Source organism: Chenopodium album, chromosome 5 (assembly GCF_948465745.1).
Source record: "Chenopodium album chromosome 5, dcCheAlbu1.1, whole genome shotgun sequence".
In the NCBI taxonomy this organism is placed as follows: Eukaryota; Viridiplantae; Streptophyta; class Magnoliopsida; order Caryophyllales; family Amaranthaceae; genus Chenopodium; species Chenopodium album.
This window is the reverse complement of record NC_137838.1, coordinates 61,827,848-61,846,125: the sequence shown is the minus strand read 5'-3', so window position 1 is coordinate 61,846,125 and position 18,278 is coordinate 61,827,848.

The window sequence follows — 18,278 nt, the reverse complement described above, 5'->3', positions numbered from 1 at the left end:
GATGCTACATAAGACCAGAAGCAGATCCAATGGAAAAAAGTTCGAAAGCATCTTCAAAGTCGATCTTAACAAAGCCTATGATAGAATTAGCTGGAATTTCCTGGAAGAAGTCTTGAAACAAATGAATTTTCCGCCAACATGGGTAAGATGGATAATGTAGTGTGTCTCCTCTATTTCATATAAGGTTCTCATCAACGGCAAGCCTTCGGAGAAAATCATCCCTAACTCAGGGTTAAGATAAGGGGACCCTTTGTCCCTGTATCTTTTTATTTTCTGTATTGAAGCTCGGTTAAGGAAATTGAAAGCTCTTGAGGGTTCGAACAACATCAAAGGAATCAAACTTTCCAGAGGTGCCACTCCCATCTCCCACCTCTTCTTCGTAAATGACGCTTTGTTCTTTCTCAAAGCAAGCATTGACAATCAACCTCGCTACTATGCGTAAGACGATGGATGACTTCTGCAATCTGTTAGAAGAAATGATAAATTTCAATAAATCTTTTGTGAGGGAACTTGCAGAGGCCATAACTCCTAAATATAACTCCTAATTGGGTGATGCTTGAGCCTAACCTCAAGGATTTTTCGAGAGGAACAATCTTTTGTGAAATAGCAAAACCTAAAAAAATGACCTTGGCGTCGCGCCGCCTTGACCCCTTCCTGCTAGGTGTTTCCGGTAGTCGGGGGCAGTTTTAAGGGTTTTTTTGAGGGGAAGGTTTACGGCTGTTAGGGGGAAAGGGGAGGGGGCGGGCCAGTGTCGGGGGGAAAGGAGATGGGTTTGGGTGGTAGGGGTTGCTGTTGTAGGGGAAAGGGTGGTTGCGAGGCTGGGGGGTGGCTATCATTTTCTAATAAGATTTTATTTAGACAAAAATCATGTGTTGACACGTATCTTGGTAGCCTGAAATAATATATTACTGACCTTTGTTGACCGATTGGGCCAGTTGGAGATGAACTTATATCAAAGAAGGGATTATTAGATAATAATCAAAAGTTGAGATTATTAGTGTAAAACGATCAAAGCTAAGATTATTAATTAGGGTTGTTCAGAGTGCGGTTTAGATCACACCAACCCACAATTTTTGCGGTTTGAAAATTGCGTTGGAGTTTTTGTAAATAACCAAACCACGGTTAGTGATTTGGTGCGGTTTTTAAAAAAAAAAATAGACTAAACCACACCGCAAATCGTACTTTGATGCGATTTGCTATTTTTATACTATATTGTTATTAAAAAATATATATAAAAGAACTTAAAAATATGAGCTAATCTTTGACTAATAGCTAATTGAAGGTAAAAAAACAGTTTAATAGTTGAATTATAAATTAATATTATCAAAAAAAATAAAAGTTTGGTTTTAATAAAATAATTATAATTTTAATAAATTATGGTTAAACCGCACCTCGCCAAACCGCATTGCGGTGCGGTTTGGTTAGAAGTCCAGTTTGAAAAAATACAAACCTCAATTTTGTGGTTTCATACCGCACCGTGAACACCCTTATTGTTATTAACTAGGTTAGTTCCCGTGCTATGCACGGTAATCTTCAATAACCATTATTAAACTATCTATGTAATTAGTTTTTATAAACAAAGAAAATTCTAAATATATAGTTGACAAATTTTGAGCAAAATAAAAGATTATAAAAGATATATTAGATATTACACGATGAAGAAAATGAGCAAAATTATGTTAAGAAATTTTTTTATAGCCATTTATAAATTTGTGTTAAAGATATGTAAAACCCTTTTTATTTTAAGTAATTATATTATATGAGGTTAGCGAATTATTCTGTATAAATAAGTTTTTTTACTTTAATTGAATTTTATTTTATTCAAAAAAAAAAAAAAAAAAAAAACTTAAGGACACACCAGAAAATGACACGTGTCATTGCTGGTGTGTCTTTTATTATATAGTTATTGATGAAAGTAAAATTTTCCTAATAATTATAACACTACCATATAATTTTATATAAGGATATTCCTATGCTATTGTTGGGTACACTGTTGTCTTCGTTGTTGATGTCATAATGTCAAATCATCTTGATGATAAAAATTCAATAACACTTTGTTTGGATAGAACAAAATACAAGGAAAAGAAGGGAAGGGAAAGGGAGGGGGACAAACTCTCTTGTTTGGGTAAAGAATTGAGGGAAGGAAGGGAAAGGGGAGGGAGCGAGGGATCCATTTTCCCTCTCTCTTTAATAAGCACAATCCCTCCAAAATTGGAGAGATTTGGAGGGAAAATGGAGTTCACCTCCCCCTCCCTTTCTTTTCCCTTCCCTTCCCCCTAATTCCCTCCCCTTCCTTTCCATCCTTATTTGCTATCCAAACAAAGTGTAAGTATGAAAATTGAGAGAAGCTTTAGTTGACAATTTATAGGTTTAATAGTTCAGGACTCGAACTAACTGAATTGTTGCTTTAAGTATGTGTTGCTTGATTTAGTCACTCCTATATTAATTTAATTTACTGTCTGCTATTTGTAGACACCCAAATGTGTCTCCCCAAAAAATCAAACCAAGTGATGAATACCTTTCACTTCATTACATCGAATGAAGTGAAAGTGTGAAAAGTCTAGTGTTGCGGTTGTTTTTATAAAAAATCCTTCTTTCTATTTTCAAAAACCTGCTCTATATATGAAAATGTCCATTCCAATTTAGTTTGTTCCATAATAAGGGTCCTATAACAGTGTAGTTGGATTGGACTCGAAAAGAGCTTTCCAATGATATATTATAAGCCCAATTCCTATGAATAATGAGGAAGTTATGGCCAAAATACTAAATTGGGCCCGGTTTGGTTCTTATATGTGGCCCAATGATCTTGAAGAGGACCTATTATTAATTATCATTCCTAAAGCAATTAGGATTGATTATAGTCTTCTAAAATGATCTAGAAGGTTCTCTTAAATCCTAATGAAATTATGATTGATAATTATGTTTTAAAGAGTTACTTGGAATAGAATAAGTGTTTTTATGAAAACTAATTTTAATTGATAAACACGGAATTTACGACTTAATCATATTAAGAAGGGGATTCCACGTACAAAATGTGTTTAAAACCTTAACCAGCGCCTGTCGCTAAGGGCTTTCGCCTGGCGTTAACAGGCGACAGGGGGTCTTTTATTCCGAATGGAATTCGAAGTCTTTTTTATCGGTTTCCGGACTATTTTTCTATAAATAGGGTCCTTGGACCTCCGTTTTCAACAATCACCTAATTCTCTAATTTTCTATTCTCTCTCTAAGCATTAGCTTATTCTTTCTCCCTCTTGCTTTCTAAACTAGCCTTTTTACAAACACCATACCGCATTCACGAGATCTAGACACACCTATCCAAGTTCGAAGGTGCCTTCGCCCTAGACGTGAAAGGTTGATACTTTATGAGGGTTTGGACCCCAAATCCGGTCTAAACTTTTTAACTCTTTATTTCAATTACTTGATTTAATTCTTTGATTATAATATTTTATTGAATTTACTAACGCGTGTATTTTGAGGCACGAGACAATTGCTCTATTCTTGTAGAAAGCATGTTTATTATTTATTAATTCCTAGTATCATGTTAGGATGTTATTTAATGCTTTCGAGTATCATGTTAGGTTGCCTTTTATATTTTCTAATATCATGTTGGTATCATGTTAGGGCTAAAGCTTTGATTTGTATTGTTTAGTGACATGCTAGGATTTGTTATTAATCATGTTAGTATCATGCCTAGGATCTTGGTATTATTATTAAGCTTTATGATTGAGATTGAGATTGTTAATATGATGATTGTTATTATTATGTTGTTTGATATATATTGTTATTGCTTGATCACGCCTTTTATGCAGATTTAAAGGGAATTTGTACTTAAAATCACGCCTAATAACATAATTAATAATTTGGTTTAGGCTAATATGATTTTAATTCAAGTGATCACCAATAATAGATTTATTTGTGCATTAATATTCACCCAGCATAGATTAAATAGGTTTAGGGTTAACCTTATGATTGCATGTTAGTCAGAAAGCGCATATGAATATGAGAAGAATAAAATAGAGGCCTATTTTATAAGACGGGTTCTTTCTCTTTTAGATTGGATTCGTACCCTCATCTCCGAATATCCATTCATGGTTCCAGACCACTATGAAATTAGCGATCTCTAGGATCGTGAAGGGGTGTAACCTTCACCCTGTGAACGGTTTACAAGTTCCTAAAACTTGTTGGCGACTCTTTTGCTCTTGTTTCCTTCCCTTTGGACGCCACCATGCTTAAGTGTATGATCACAGTGGGGTTCAGGTTTGGGATGCTTGAAATATTCCCCACACTATTCATTTTTGTGTATGAGTGTTAGTGTGTATGTGATATGACGTGGTGAATTGAGGAGCATCAATAACATAATAATAAAACAAACACCAGGAATGACACGTGTCATATCTTGATGTTGTTTTTTCCCCTCCAAAATCATTTTCCCCCTTATTTTTTTTGCCAACAATATCAACTATTTAATGTAAAATATACCTTATATATTCACTAAATTATTTAATTGTGATTCACTTTCTTGAAAAATATATAATTGTGATTCACATATATTCCATATCCTTTATTAAATTATTATTTTATATCTTGATGAGCGTCATTTATGGCGCTAAAAAGAATTAGATTTAGGTTCTTTTTCTATATTTTCTTTCTTTATTTTCCTATAATTTTCTTAGTATTTCTTGATTTTCCATTTTAATAACTCATTTTGGGTTTTGATTAGTTTTATGAGTTTTTCATGATTTTAATCCTTAATTCATAATTTTAGTTTTATTTCTTTTATTTTCTATTTTACTTTATTTATTTCTATTTTAATTAATTTATTTTATTTTGTCTTGATTTATCCTCTCGGGTTTGCGTGTATGTAGGTGTGGTTTGGATCGAGGTATGTGTTTATATTTGAAGTAACATTTGAAGCTTCGTTCGGGTCCCAAACAAGCAACTCCCCTCACCCCTTCTCATGCACAACCTCACCACTCAACAAGCAACTCCCACCTGCTTCCCTAATTCACGAACACCACCACCAACAACAAGAACTACTCAGCAAGCTACTTCCCCTGCTCTAGCCACCAATCAGCCACCATCACTGCATCACCACTAGCCTCGCTACAACCCATCAATCGAGCCACTAAATCTGCCAACGCAGAAGCATAGAAGTCGCGGGCGCGGGCTCGGTTGCACCAAAACAGGCAGTAAGCCCCCGCGGTCTGGCAGATGGCTCACCGCGGGCGCGGCCCCAATCCAGCGGGCGCGGCCTTCGTGCCCCGTTCCAGCCAACTCACCACTCTCGCACCTCCTTGCCGCAACTGACCACCACAGCATCCACGCCTCACGCCACAAACATCTGGCAACTATAAGAGCACCGCAACCCCTGCTCCGTTCCCACGCACCAGGCAACACCAATTCCTTTAATAACAACCGATTCCTCATGGACACCAATCAGCTACCCTTCTACCGCAGCACACACCGCCACGACTAACACCAGCACCGTCGCCACCTCTTCAAGCCTGCAGCCCCGCAAACACCATCAGCCTCCAGCCTGACACGTGCGCGAAGACCCACTTGTGCGCACAAGGTGGGTTCGAATTCGAGCCGTTGATTTTGATGGAATTTGAGATCGAAAGTTGATGATGATGATTTGGGGTGATGTGCGAAACAGGGAATAAAATCCCATTTTAAGAAGCAGCCAAAAATCGAATCACTGAATTCGATTATTCCTTTCTTTTAATTTCTTTCTTTTAATTTCGTTTTCTTTTTATTTTTCTTTTACTTTCCTTTTGGATTTTCTTTTGATTTCTCATTTCTTATTTTATATCTTTTACACTTCTTTTCTTTTATTTTTCTTTTCTCTTTTATTTTCTCTTTTAACCTTGTAATTATAAATACCCATTTTTGGGGTAAAATTAGGAGAACAATCTTTAATCCAATTTTAGATCTCATTTTCTTAGCTTAGTTGAGAGCTTCTCTTTCTAGATCTAGGGTTAGTTTAGAAGTAGTTTTAGAGAGAGAAAGTGAGGAATTTCAATGTTGATTGAGAGATTGAAGATGCAAGGGTGACAATTGTGTTGAAGATCTTCTCTATTATCAAAGAGCAATTCTAATTCTATCGCATTTTTTTTGCTTTGTTTAATATTCATGTTTGTTTGGATTGATTTTGATGTTTGATGCTTGATTAGTGTAGTTGTTCTTGATATTTTGTTGATTCTTGATTTCCTTAGTTGTTTGTTGATTAGATGATGATGTTAGAGTAGTTGTTTGGCTAGGGATAGGGTGAAACTTGTATGATTGATTGATTGTGCTTAATTTGGGGATTGTGTTGATTAGTTGTTGAGATTAAATTGATTAATGTGAGTTTGCATGTGTGTAATTCGATTAGTCCTTGAGAATTATGCTAGATTGCATTGTAATTGCTAATGACACGACCAATTGATTTAGGAATTGCAATTATCGATTGGTTTGGATTGTGATTCTCTTAGTTTGTTATTCTTAGAGACATCTAGATTAATGATTAGGAGATAGCTATTTGATTTCAATTGATAGCTTTTATCATTAGTCTTCACAACCTTTGATTAGCATATTTGTCCCAAGTTGTTGCAATTGTCATGATTACTCGTTTATCCCCATTCCCTAGTGATATATTTGTTTGGTTCTTCGTTTTGGTAGTTGGTTAGTGTTTACCTTTTATCTTTAGACTTCGACCTAGCTTAGGCATTGATTGAGAGCACTTGAACATAACCGTCCCTAGTGGTTTGACCCTTGACTTACCTTTGTACTTGTATTTAGGTTTGTTAAGAGATTATAAAATTTGTTTGGCTTAGGGAGGATTAGTTCAACGACCTAGTTTTCCCCACGTCAAAATGGCGCCGTTGCCCTAGCAAAAGGTACACAAACATTTCCATGAGAGAAAATCTATTCTAAAAACAAAAGAAATTGAAAGCAATAAGACACGGGTTACTTCCCGAGAAAGGCTTGTTTAAGGTCCAAGCTTGACCGCTCTAGTAAAATAGTATTGCAACGATCGCAAGAGCTTGTCAAATGCATTACTACACATCTCATATGAAAGTAAGTAGGCAAATGATAGAAGAAGGGCATGCAGCAAGATTAGTGCATGCAAAAGAAAGTGAAGAAGGATCGGAGTTGCCAAGAAGAAGAAGAATCAAAAGAATATTCAAGAAAATAAGAAAAAGAAGGAGAGGAATAGAAAGACAAACTCTCTTCACAAAAATCTTTTTGGGTGGAAAAATCACTCTTTTCCTCAATAGAAGACAAATGAGGGACATATAAATCATCATAGACAAGAGGGTCCCCAATAGGCTCATTAACAAAGGAAGGGAGGGATATAGGGGTGTAGGGGATATGGTTGAAACTCCTTGAAAAAGGGACATGAGAGGAGGAAATAAGGGTTATGGTCTCACTAATGAACTCTTCTTCACCACCATACCTCACATTACCAATTAGAGCATGAAAATCAATCATAGAATCCTCAAAAGATGAACACTCATGATCATCATCTCCCTCAAACATCCAACTTCCAAGAGGAACTACATAATCCCCTTCATCAAAACTATGAACAACAACTCCCTCAACTTCCTTAAAGCCCAAAGTCTCAAGACTAGGGGTGCTTATGAGACGAGACAACTCGCGAGTAACTCGAGTTCGACTCGGTCAAAACTCGACTCGAGTGAGCTCGACTCGAACTCGAGATTGACTCGAAATGTTAACGAGTCAAGTTGAGTTGATCATTACTCGACTCGAAAGCTCGTAAGAAGCTCGAATTCTTTCATATAATATTATACATACAAAAATAAAGATATTTTGATTAAAAAAAAACTTTTATTTTAGATTATACATTAATAATAAAAATTATTTATGTACTATTAAATGACAAAATTAAAGAGAATGAAAAGATGTTAAAGAGAATGAAAAGATGCTACACCAAATCGAGAGTTTTACTAAGACAAATCAAATTGCAAGCTACTCGAGATCGACTCGGTCAAAGCTCGACTCGGTCAAATTCGGTCAAAACTCGACTCGATCAAAGATCGACTCGATTTGTCAACGAGTCGAGTCGAGCTACCCCAAACTCGAACTCGACTCGCATCATAAGCACCCCTACTCAAGACCATGCATGAATAGATGTAAATTCATTTCAAAATCATCTCTCTCCCATGAAGCATTCTTAATGAACTCACTCAAAAGGCTATGGGTCTTCATTTGAAACTCAAAGAACATATTGGAGATAACCTCAAATGAATCCAAATACTCATGGATAAAAGAGTCACAATCATGCACATGAAACTCATCAAGATGGGAAAGAGGGTTAGGATTTTCAAAATCAACACTCTCTTCATTCTCAACTCCTTCACCATCACTCATATGCTCACCAATGGGATCCTCACACTCTCTTGGTTGCTCAAAATCATCATTATCATCCTCAACACACACATTAAATTAGGATTTTTCACAAACAAGCATCAATGATGACAATTGGCTTTCTAACTCTTCTTTTCTTCTCCTTCCCTCCTCAAGACGCTCCTCATTCTTTTTCATTATCTCTAATTGACTCCTCATAAAATTAAGAATAATCTCCTTACTAGGCCCAAGCTCATCATCAAGCTCAATGCACCTAATTTGAGATTCAAAAGTAGCAATAAGAGATTCTAAAGGTGTAGAAGGTTGAGGTTCAACAAGAGAAGAAGAAGTACAACCAAGATTGGAAGAATCAACATATAGATCATGAGCATATACATCACATTGGGGAGTGGGGGCACAATCAAACACATGAGATTCATCATTAAGGGAACGAAGCACATCACAAGAAGGCATGGTAAATAATGAAGAATATTGAAACACACCATTAACATCAACTTGATCATGCACCTCATCATCATGAACAAAAGGGGAAATAGAATTGAAAGCATTTGTTCTAGGTTCACTAATGGGATCATGTAACAAATCATGGGAAATCATGCTAACATTAGAAAAATCAAGACATTGCGCATCAATGTTAGATTCATGATTACCCCTATTATAAACATCCCTAGCAAACCAAACATAAAAATCCCAAGCATCATCAATTGACAATGCTCTAAATTCACCATTATGCATGCATTCAACTTCGTCCCTAGTTTGTTCATTCAAACCAAAATAACAAATCTGACAAGCCTCCCAAAGACTGCAACAATTATAGTTAAAAAATTCCTCAAGTCTATTGAAATATTCACAAAAAGGTGCATTATCATATTGAGGAAATGAGAGACATGCCATTTTTATACAAAACAAACAAAAAATCAAATAAAAGAAAGGTATATACAAAGACCTAGACTCAAGCAATCAAAAACACTCAAACATAGACACCGTTCCCCGGCAACGGCGCCATTTTGACGTGGGGAAAACTAGGTCGTTGAACTAATCCTCCATAAGCCAAACAAAATTTATAATCACTTAACAAACCTAAATACAAGTATAGAGGTAAGTCAAGGGTCGAACCACTAGGAACGGTTATGTTCAAGTGCTCTCAATCAATGCCTAAGCTAGGTCGAAGTCTAAGGATAAAAGGTAAACACTAACCAACTATTAAAACGAAGAACCAAACAAATAAAGCACTAGGGAATGGGGATCAACGAGTAATCATGACAATTGCAACAACTTGGGACAAATATGCTAATCAAAGGTTGTGAAGACTAACGATAAAAGCTATCAATTGAAATCAAATAGCTATCTCCTAATCGTTAAGCTAGATTTCTCTACGAATAACAAACTAAGAGAATCACAATCCAAACCAATCGATAATTGCAATTCCTAAATCAATTGGTCGTGTCATTAGCAATTACATACAATGCAATCTAGCATAATTCTCAAGGACTAATCGAATTACACACATGCAAACTCACATTAATCAATTTAATCTCAACAATTAATCAACACAATCCCCAAATTAAGCACAAGCAATCAATCATAAAAGTTTCACCCTATCCCTAGCCAAAAAACTACTCTAACATCATCATCTAATCAACAAACAACTAAGGAAATCAAGAATCAACAAAATATCAAGAACAACTACACTAATCAAGCATCAAACATCAAAATCAATCCAAACAAACATGAATATTAAACAAAGCAAAAAAAATGCGATAGAGTTAGAATTGCTCTTTGATAATAGAGAAGATCTTCAACACAATTGTCACCCTTGGATCTTCAATCTCTCAATCACCATTGAAATTCCTTACTTTCTCTCTCTAAAACTACTCCTAAATTAACCCTAGATCTAGAGAGAGAATCTCTCCTCAAAACTATTTGTTATCATCATCAATTCGAGCAGTTTCATCTACAAAATTCTTTGTTTCATCTTCAATGATTGTGCGATTTAGGTCGAAATCACCTAACAATGGAGTTTCAATTTGCCTCTAATTTTGTAGAACTTCGTGGTTCAGATCGGTATTGAAGTCTGCATGTTCTCACTTTCTTTCTCCTCCATTTTTGCCTATGATTTCTAACTTTGAGTTCTGAGTTTTCGCGTGTATATTTGTAAATTAAAATTAAAATAAGCTCGCACGTCCGCGCCGCCGACTTATAATAAATTTATTGTAAATCGGGGGCATGCACAACTTTTTGTTTCAACCCTAAGTTACACTAATAAGTCACTAGTCACTAATTTTATTCAACTATAACAAACTAACAAAAAGAGTCGATCTAGCCCTTTCAAAATTGTATATTTTCCTTCCAAGGAGCTGAGGTTTCTTTTCCTAAACTTTATTTACAAAAAAAATACACTCTAATAATCTAACTTTAGGTGATTTACTTTAAATAATCCCAACTTTTGATTATTCTACAATAATCCCAATTTTCACTTGTGTTTTCTTTCTTCAATTTCGATTATCGATTACCTAAAGAAAAAGTTAAGGTTTTTAAAAAACAAATTATTTACCACTTGTTGCATGTAAATTGGTTCAATCAATGAAACATTAAAGACAGTATGAAATTTTTTATTAAAAAATAAAAAACAGAAAACCAACCAGCCCCCACACCTTACCACCAGAACCCCAAACCCCACTCACCCCCTCCTCTTCCCCAACCGAAAAACGACGCCCCTTCCCCAACCCCCCGCCGCACAGCCGTCTCATCGCCCCCCTTCCTCTAGAACCACTACCCCTAGATCATAATTTGGCTGATATGGCAAGAACAAATGATTTTTGAAGCAAAAATTATTGGTTTGGTTTGTTTAGGGAGTTGAGAAATTAGAAAATTTGGGACTATACAAACTTGAGATTGATTTCTGGTGGTGGTCGGAATTTAGAGGGGAGGGGGTTAGGCCGTGAGGGTGGTCAGATTTTGGAGGGGAAGGGGTGGTAGTGACTGGTGGTCAGATTTTGTTGGGGAAGGGTGGTGGTGGAGGTCGGTTGTGGAGCTGCTGCATTTTTTCATGGTGCATTGGCGTTTAAAGGGAAGAAGAAAGGAATTTTTTTTTAATATTTTTCTTTTCTTTTTTTTTTTCTTTTTTTTTTCTTTTTCTACATTTTTGGACCAATCACAACCCAACACGTGTCAGAGGTCATTGACTTTTGTTAACCGGTTTGGGATTGAAGCTAAAAAGAAACGCAAGTTGTTTCGGGGTTTTCTATGTTCCTTGGGAAAGTTAAGTCACCAAGACTGGATTCCGGCCGCCTGTACCTGCAAAACCACGGAAGCTCCGGTTGGTCGAAGTTCCGCCTCCGACGCTCAAAATAGAAAGTGTTCAAAGTAAAAAAGTGCGAAAAGTACAATATCTTCAAGGATTCCAAGATCAGGTGTTTTCTCTGTTTTCGAGAATAATAAATGATGTAATGATTGAATATGCACTAAAAATGAGGGGAATCTCCCTATTTATAAGGTCCTCGGGATTCATGCCCTAATGTAGGTCACGGAAACTTAGGACTGTTCGGCTGTGCCGTTTTATGGCTTCCTAGGGATTTGGGCCTTGAAGGCCGCCAATTCCCTTGGGGCATTTGTCTGCCACGTGTCAAGCCTTGATAGGTCCACTTTGGTCTCTCCCTACGGTGACACGTGGCTGGTCCATGTGGCGAGGTAAAAATACCCAAATCACAAGTAAAAGTTGGGATTATTATGGTATAATCGAAAGTTGGTATTATAGTAGAAAAAATGCTATTTGTAATGCCCTATTAGTAACTGGCGTATGTTATGCTAGTTACGAAAGTATCAATAGTAACCGACTAAGATAATGCCAGTTACAAATTTCACGACATTAGTAACCGGCGTAGTAAATGTCAGTTACTAATATGTGATTAATCATTGTTTGAAGTTTTATTAGTAACTGACTAAATAAATGTCAGTTACAAATAATAAGTCAAAGAAAATTTGACTAAAAAGTTTGTAACTAGCTTACAAACGCCACTTACAAATATTAAGTCAAAGAAACGTTGACCAAAACGTTTGTAACGTTTGTAACTAGCTTACAAACGCCACTTACAAATATTAAGTTAAAGAAACTTTGACCAAAAAGTTTGTGACTAATGGTATATTCACATTTACTTAATTTCAGTTCAGTTCAGCTCCAATCAGTTCTGTTCAGTACAGTTCAGTTCAGCTCCAATCAGATCAGTTCAGTTCAATTCAGTTCAGCTCCTAATTTCCCTTTCTCATAAAATATTCATTTCAGCTCAGTTCAGTTCAGTTCAGTGACAGGCTAAAGTCGTATCACCTAATCAAAAATAATTACCTAAGTCCACTAACTTATGCAGATAGGGAAGTAGGGTCGAATCCACAGGGAAACAAGTCTTTCTACTCCTAATTAATTATTATAATCTAAAGGAAAATTTGAATTTTAGTACCTCAAAAATGGGGGTAATTGAATTTTAGTACCCATCTAAAATTTTATTTTAAATAAGTACCTCCAAAATGACAAAACTATAGGTTTCAGTACCTCCGTTAGCATTCTGTCAACTTTGCCGTTAGTGGGTCCCATTATCTAATTCTTTAATAATTTAATTTATTAAAAAAAAAGAAAAAACATTTAATTAAAAAAAAAACTTAAAAAATAATTAAAAAAAAACTTAAAAATAAAAAAATAAAAAAACTTAAATAAAAAAATAAAAAAGCTCAGCCCTGCCTCCCCGCCACCCACCCTGCCTCCCGCGCCGACGCCACCCCCCCACCCAGCCCTGCCTCCCTGCGCCGACGCCACCCCCCCACCCAGCCTGCCTCCCCGCGACGACGCCACCCCCAAACCAGCCTTGCCTCCCCGCGACGACACCACCCCCCACCCACCTGAAAACCACCACATCGAAAACCCCCTCCCTTTCCCGTCGCCGATTTCCCTCCTCTTTCTCACTCTTGGCTGCCTCGAGGTTCCCGAAAACCACCACATCACCCCTTCCCCCTTTCCCCCAAATCAATTTTTAGGGTTTTAGGGTTAAATTTTTCGGTTTGTGGGTGGCGGGTTACGGGGTTCGTGGGTGGTAGGGTGGTGGGTTTCTGGGTTCGTGGGTTGTGGGTGGTGGGTTTAGGGGTTCGTGGGTGGTCGGGTTGTGGGTTTTGGGGGTTCGTCGGTGGTGGGGTGTGGTGGGTTTCAGGGTTCGTGGGTGGTGGGTTCTTGGGGTTCTTGGGTTTCTGGGTTCGGGGTTCATGCCTGGCCGCGGCGCAGCTGCTGTGGCTGGGCTTCGTGCCTGGCCGCGGCGGCAGCAGCTGTGGCTGGGCTTCGAGCCTGGCCGCGGCGGCAGCTGCCGTGGCTGGGCTTCGTGCCTGGCCGCGGCGGCAGCTGTCGTGGCTTGGTGGTGGGTTCGTGGGTTTTTTTTTTTTTTATTTTATTAGTTTTTTTTTTTATTTTAAAAATGTTTTTTCTTTTTTTTTTTTAATTATTTAAATTATTTTATTATTAGATAATGGACCCCACTAACGGAAAACTTAACGGAACGTGGACGGAGGTACCAAAACCTATAAAGTTACACTTTTGGAGGTATTAATTTAAAATAAAATTTTAGATGGGTACTAAAATTCAATTACCCCTATATTCGAGGTACCAAAATTCAAATTACCCTAATCTAAATTATCAAGTAACCAATATTTTTGTGAGTAAAATCTATGCTACGAAGATTATGAGTAAAGAGAGTAAATAGGGAAGAAATCAATAATAATAAAGCCTAGGGCATAGGTTCACTAATAAAAAATATTCCAGGGCAAAACATAATAGTCAATCATCAATGCATTAATTAATCAGATCATAAAGGGCTTTCGCTACGTATTACAATCACAGAGTTAATTTACCGGTATTAAATCTCATCTCTCGAATCTCGACCTAACCATTTATAAATTAATCTGCCTATTGAAACTAAGCCTAAACATCAATTCTCATCTCTCGAATCTCGAATCAATATTGCTAAACTCATACAATTAAACCTGGCCAAATGTAATTGCATAGTATTTAAACAATCAATAGGAAATCAATTAAGCATTAACAATCAATAATCATAAAATTACCCCTTCATATTATTTATTAGATCCCCATAAACCCTAAAAAGAGAACTACTCAGACATGATTAAAGCTAAATAAAACATAGTAAATAAACGAGACATAAGGAATTGAATGAATAAAAATACTGAGATTAATAAAAGAGAAATCGTACCTAGACGGCGGAATTACAATGGAGTTTTAGGAACAAGAGAAAATAAAGTCTAGAGAGAGAAAATCTAAGTAGAGAGAGAAGAAAATAATACTAGAGTCTAGAGAAGTGAAAAGAAGTGTCTAATCTTGCCTAATAAAAATACATTAATACTAAGCAAGGAAGTCTACGCTAAACAAAATTAATCGGAGCTTAACAACCATCCTCTAATAATCGCGCCCGGTCGGGCAAGGGGCCGCCCGACCGGGCCTGCCTTTTTTTGTCCATCTTCTTTCTCGCGCACGGCCGGGCGCGCCTTCGGGCGGAGCCTAGCTGGTCCGGGCGGAGCTCTTGGGCCTCCGAACTTGGCCCAATTGCCTTGTATTTCCGAAACTGAGCCCTTAGTCACCGATTTGCTACCTCCAATCGGTCTTGGGCTATCGAAAGTGGTCGCGGTCTTCAAAACTTCTTCCCTTTCTATTTTCATTTTCGATTCGACCATTTACACTCCTTCAAAACTTCTCCTCTTTCGAAGCCCCTCATCAGCACCCTCCAGTCTTCCACAGCCACGAGAACTTCTGGCCTAGAACTCCCTCCGCCACTGCCGCGAGAAGCTCGAGCCACCTGCACCGCGAGGGTTTAATTGAGTTTAATACTCGATTGCATGTTGCTGTTGCTACCTTTGATTTGTTTCGATGGCGTTGTCTAGTTCAGACCTTCCGATGATGTATCAATTGCTCTCTATTTTTTTTAGCGGCGACCAAACTGCATGTTCGGAAACCGGCGGAAAATGCGCTTTCTCAGTCCGAAAGTCGGCTTGTTTTCTGCTCTTGATTATTGGTCTGTATACACTTTCCTTTTTCTGATTGTTAATTTGATTTATTTTTCAATTTTTTTCGGGTTCTATGAGAACCAACGTTCTTTATTCATCCCCATTCTTGCTGTTATATTATCTTTGATAGATGGACAAGTATGAGGTTATTAGTTTATGGTTAGGAACCATCTTGCAGTAGTTTTCAATTGATAATACTTGATTAGGAAAAAAATGCAGTAGCATGTTGTGGTAAAGCTCCTTCAACAAGGAGCTGAGATTTTAGAGCTTGCTGGGCAGTTTTTCTTTATTGTGCTTCTTGTACAGTCAAATACTAGTTTTGTTTGACTTTTCCGGGATTAACTTTAACTACTTTTGTCTACTATTGTATAATAGTTAATTTCATTAATTTTCTTTTGAATAAGTTGTGATTTTGGTGGTTAAGTTGATATATTAGTGTTTATCTAATTTAGTATAGTCCATTAGAGTAATACTTCTTCGTAGTATACAAATCATTAGTATACTCCCTTATTGCTGCCCCCCTTCTGCTGCTCCCGTGGTGTTACTCCCTACTTTCGATCTGCTGCTCCATTAGTCCATTACTGCTGACCCCCTCTTTCTGCTGCCTCCCCTGCGTTCTGCAACTCAAACAATGCAATGTAAGGTAGTTGGTATAATATTATTGCGTGTGTATATATAGTTATAATATTGTCTATTTTATATACAGTATATATAATTAGATAAAGCAACAAACATTGCCATAAAATACTAGTTCATAGCATTTAAATTTTGATATTTTATCGTGTTCATAACCCCTTAAAGTTAGTGATCAGTCTCACTTGTTCTTGGAGGATCAGTTTGCTCGATTAACTTCAGAAGGCTTGTTCTCCTTCGTTAAGAGGTCTTTTTAGGTGATTCTTTTTTTGAATTTGGGTGAAATTTTGTCTACTTTCTGCCTACAATATTTCATAATTTTTCGAGTTCTTTTGCTATTAAACTGGACTGTTTTCTGCAACTGTGTCAGTTTTAGTCCGAGTTAATAGTTATTGCTGTTTGTGTGCGATTTTGTTCCAAGTTGTGCTACGGTTTTTGCTTTGTTTTGTGCGCATACTGTGTGTATAGATCATGGCAGACGAGGCTATATTCGATTCATGAATAGACTACACATTATATTCAATCATTCATGTTTTCTTAAGGCTATATTTGATTGCTTGTGCTTATGGTGATAGCTAGCTATATTGTGTACTTTTATTTTTATTTTTATTTTTTTATATTTCAGGTATCAGTTAAGCAACAATTGCTTGGTTATTCAGTGGTCTGGAGACAATCCAAACAGCCTTGTAAGCATAGTTAATTTTGTTGTATTGTACTATTGTGGATGAATTTAAGTTGTATGGAAATATTTGGAGTGCTTGTATTGTATGTTGTTGGTGAATTCAAGTTATGTGGAAGTGTTTGGAGTACATGTTTTGTTGGTTGAATTGTAGCAGGTTATAACCCATTTGACGATGGGTCGTTTGGTAGGATATATACCAATCTTGTATGCGAATCAAATAATTATTTAAAAAAAAATTATTTATTTATCAGTATCTAACGTAATCTAATGCTAGTTACCAATACAGTAATTTTTTTTTTTTTTAAAAAAATAATAACTATTCGTAACTGGCGTTAGGCTATGCCAATTACAAATAGTACCATAATTGTAACTTAATGCCAGTTATGAATAGTATGAATTCTAACTTGAAAAATAGACTATTTGTAACTGGTGTTAAGTTAAGTCAGTTACGAATAGTATATTATTAGTAACCATCATTAGCCGATTACGAATAATTTTCACTAGTTGTAACGGTGGCAATCGCAACCAACAATGCCAGTTATAAAAAGTCAATATTGAGCAAAGTTGAGAGTATTAAAGTGTTTTTTTTAATTAAAATAAATAATAAATAAATAATAAATAAACCTAAATTATTGATAAAAAAAGACCTGTTTTTTGTAACAGGCGGTCTCTTAAGTCACGTACAAACTGACACGCTGATGATGGGTCTGACACTCTGACTTGTCTGGCGTGATGTTTTCTATAGTATATGAAAAGAGAGCCCCTTCTTAAACAATTGTTCTCTTTGTGTGTTTTCACTTTACCAAATACATTACAAAGTACTTGTATCTGCTTTGTGATACTTTTTTTTTTAAAAAAATCTTATTTCTTTTTCCTTTTCTTTCCTTTTTTTTTTTTTTTTTTTGTCCAAAACACTTAAATTAATACTATGAAAAAACTTTTGTACTTACTTTATATCATACCTAATACTAGTAGTATTTTTTTCATGTCTTCTTCACTAATATAGTTTTTTCTACTATAACACTACTATATCAAATTGTAATTAGTTAAAATATTAACTTAAAATATTTTTTTAATATTCTATGATTGTCTAGTGATTTCTCATTATATAAAATAAGAGTTTGCGCATTATGAACTCTAAACGTAGTATGTTTATCCCAATATATTGATGATTAATTAAAAGTATGCCTCACTTCGAGTACTCGCTCATATATTAGTTACACTTAAGCTACTACGAGTATTTTTTATTTTAGTTTATTTATATAATCATTGACTTACTACTAAAATAAAAATTCGTCTAAGAGTCTTATAAAATTGTAATTGTATGACCTTTAATTATACAATACTTAGTTTTATTTGTTTGATGTAATTATGGACAACACTTGAGGAGTAAGGGTGATGTAATAATGAGGTGGAAATAAGCCATAAATAATTGAAATTTTAATTTGTCAAGTTTGTATTTTTAATTAATCAACCGAATTCCGTACCCCCATTCTCATATTTCTGGATCCGTCACTGGGAAAACCCTAAGCCTTTTTAC